We start from the raw sequence: 3,451 nt of genomic DNA on the forward strand, positions 1-3,451 counted from the left end.
GAATTTCTCTTTTTATCTTGAAAGTTCCATCTTATAATTATTTTCCTAATCTAGATTTTTGTCCCTGAGTGGTGCAAATGATTAGTATGCTTGACTGCTAACTGAAAGGTTGGTGGTTCAAGTTCACCTAGAAGCACCTCAGAAGAAAGGCCTGGTGATCTTCTGAAAAATTAGTCATTGAAAGCGTTATGGACCACAGTTCTACCCTTATACACAAGAGGTCGCCATGAGTCAGAATCAACTCCATGGCAACTGGTGTTCAATCTCTAGTTTAAAAAAAGTGTGGAGGGAGCGCCATGGCAGCCGAGCACAGGCCGAAGTTACCCAAGAACCTGCTGTGCATGAAGTTCATGCAAAGACGACTAGACTCAGAAACCAAGAAGCAGCTGGAAGAAGAAGAAAAGAAAAGCATCAGTGAACAGCACTGGTCCTTGGACTTGCCAGAGCTGAAAGAGAAGGAGAGCGTCATAATCGAAGAGCAAGGCTTCTCATTATGCGAGGACCTTCTCTACAGAAGAATGTCTTTCCAAGGATTTAATCCTGAGGTTGAGAAACTACTGCTTCAGATGAACTCTAAGAGCAAAGCTGAAGAAGTGGAAGATGAAGCAGTGGAACTTGATGTGTCTGATGAAGAAATGGCTAGAAGATATGAAAGCCTGGTGAGGACAATTGGAAAAAAAGTTTGCCAAGAAAAGAGATCGTGCCAATTTTGAAGAAGATGAAAATGGAAACATGAAAAAAAACAAGACAAAGAAGGTGTTCTTAAAACCCCAAGATTAAAAAGAAGGCCTTGTGAAAGATAGCAGCAGCACATTTTGGAACTTAACTCCGATTGTTTCTCTGTAGCTTTTGATATGACAATGTGTATTTATAAACAGGTGTGTACTTTTAGAAAATGCTCTTCCTAAAACAGATGTGTGATGGATGTTATACATCCTTTGGTTAATGGTGTTCATCAGGAAGGGATTTTCTGCCCTTGATCCTTGAATGTACACAGTTACTTGGTGACTTCCTGCAGACATTTTGATCTTGGATTTTTAAAATATTGTCTGTGGTCCCTGATCTTTAATAAATTAATATCATTGTTTAAAAAAAAAAAACTGTGGATTTCAGAGAAGCCTAGGCAGCCATAAAGTGGTATAATATATAGAGTTCTGGTGTGGCACTATAGGATAAGCACTGGGCCACAAGGTTGGTGGTTCAGAAACCCTACATAAGGTCCCTATGAGTCAGAACCAGGATAAAGTAATGGACCACAAGGTCAGTTTGAAACTCACCAGTTGCTCCTTAGAAGCGCTATACAGCGTCGCTTTGAGTTGAAACTGACTTCTTGGCACTTAAAAACAAGCTGGATTACATGAAGAAAAAATGTGGCAATTAGGGTTAAAGGATGATTCATTAACAACCTGCAATATACAGATGATACAACCTTCCTTGCTGAAAGTAAAGAGGACTTAAAATACTTACTTAGGAGGCTCGATACTCCAGCCTTCAGTATAGATTGCACCTCCATGTAAAGAAAACAAAAATCCTCACCACTGGACCAATAAATAACATCAAGATAAATGTAGAAAGAGATTGAAGTTGTCAGAGACTTCATGTTGCTCAGATCAACGATCAACACTCATGAAAGCAGCAGTCATGAAATCAAACAATGTATTATTGCATAAAGTAAAACTGATGTATAAGACCTCTTTATATTGAAGAGCAAAGATAGCAGTTTGAGGTCTAAGGTGTGCTTATTCCAAGCCACGGCCTTTTCAATAAACTCATATGTTTGTGAAAGTTGGACAATGAATAAAGAAGACCATAAAAAAAAATTGATGCCTTTGAGTTATGGTGCTGGAAGAGAATATTGAAAGTACAATAGACCACCAAAAGAACAAATAAATCTATGTTGGAAGAAGTACAACAAGAATGCCAGGATGGCCAGACTTTGTCTCTCATATATTGGACATTTTATCAGGAAGATCCAGGATGTCCTGGAGAAGGACATCCTTCTTGGTAAGAGGAAGGAGGGTCAGGAAAAAGAGGAAGACACCAAAGTGATGGATTAGCACAGTGGCAACAGCAATGGGCTAGGACATAGCAGTAATTGTGAGGTTGGTGCAGGACCAGACAGTGTTTTGTTGTGTTGTACATAAGTTCGCTGTGAGTCTGTACTGACTCCACAGCAACTAACAAAACAATTGTAGAAGACATGCAACTAAAATGGGGGAGTAGTTCATCTTTCATTTCAGGAATAGACGATCCCATGGCCATCAAGAAGGAAGAGCATGAGTGGAGTGTGAGATCCCTACCATGAACAGCAGTGACAGCAGAAAGAGTGGCATGAAGAGACAGAGCAGTTGAGGGCTCTAGGCCCATGAACTGAGAAAGGCTGTGTACCTCCAGGCAGAAAGCTGGCTGATAGAATGTGGCCTTTGGACATGTAAGTGGATATAAACTTTTGATTTTGTAAGGGTACATCAAATATTTTTGCTTTGTTCATTTGTGAAATATAAGATGTAAATAGGGAGCCACAGGGAAGAAGCAGGATTACTGTTGTTGCAGGGAAGGGATTATAATCATTTAGAATAAACAAAGTGTATAATTTGCTTCATCTTCTCTGTAATCCTTCAGCCAATTCATAATAAAAAGTTACAACAAAAGAAGTTAAAGACAACAGAGGAAAATATTGTATATACACAGTTCTGCAGCAATGATGATCTATGAGGCAATGCATAGATAGAAATACAGGCTGAATGAGTATGGAAGGAAAAGTGGGAGTGTACTCACAGATATGTATATAGGTTTGACAGGGGATGTATATATTTGTATATCCCCTGTCAAACCTATATATATGTGCTGTTGTTGTTCTTAGATGCTATCGAGTCGGTATCTACTCATAGCGACCCTATGTACAACAGAACGAAACACTGCCCAGTCCTGGGACAACCTCACAATTGTTGGCACACTTAAGCCCATTGACGCTGCCACTGTGCCAATCCATCTCGCTTGGGGTCTTCCTCTTTTTCTCTGACCCTCCACCCTACCAAACATAGATATTCTTTGCCAGTGACTTATTCCTCCTGACAACATGTCCAAATAATGAGTGATGAAGTTTGGCCAACCTGGCCTCTAAGGAGCACTCTGGCTGCATTTCCTCCAACACAGATCTGTTGGTTCTTTTGGCAGTCCATGGCACTTTCAATATTCTCCTCCAACATCATAACTCAAAAGCATCAATTCGTCTACGGTCTTCCTTATTCACTGTCCAGCTTTCAAATGCATATGAGGCTATTGAAAATACCATGGTTTGGGTCAGGTGCACTTAAGTCCTCAAGCTGATATCTTTGCTCTTCAACACTTTAGAGGGTCTTGTGCAGCAGATTTGCCTAATGCAATATGTCATTTGATTTCTTGACTGCTGTTTCCATGAGTGTTGATAGTTGATCCAAGAAGAATGAAG

General features: G+C 40.0%; 1 pseudogene; it reads left to right on the forward strand.

The window, feature by feature from the left end:
• The first annotated feature begins 296 nt into the window (after positions 1-296).
• LOC102816217 lies at positions 297-780 on the forward strand (annotated as a pseudogene).
• Positions 781-3,451: the final 2,671 nt, after the last annotated feature.

This window comes from Chrysochloris asiatica, unplaced genomic scaffold (genome assembly GCF_000296735.1).
Source record: "Chrysochloris asiatica unplaced genomic scaffold, ChrAsi1.0 scaffold00048, whole genome shotgun sequence".
NCBI classification, from domain to species: Eukaryota; Metazoa; Chordata; class Mammalia; order Afrosoricida; family Chrysochloridae; genus Chrysochloris; species Chrysochloris asiatica.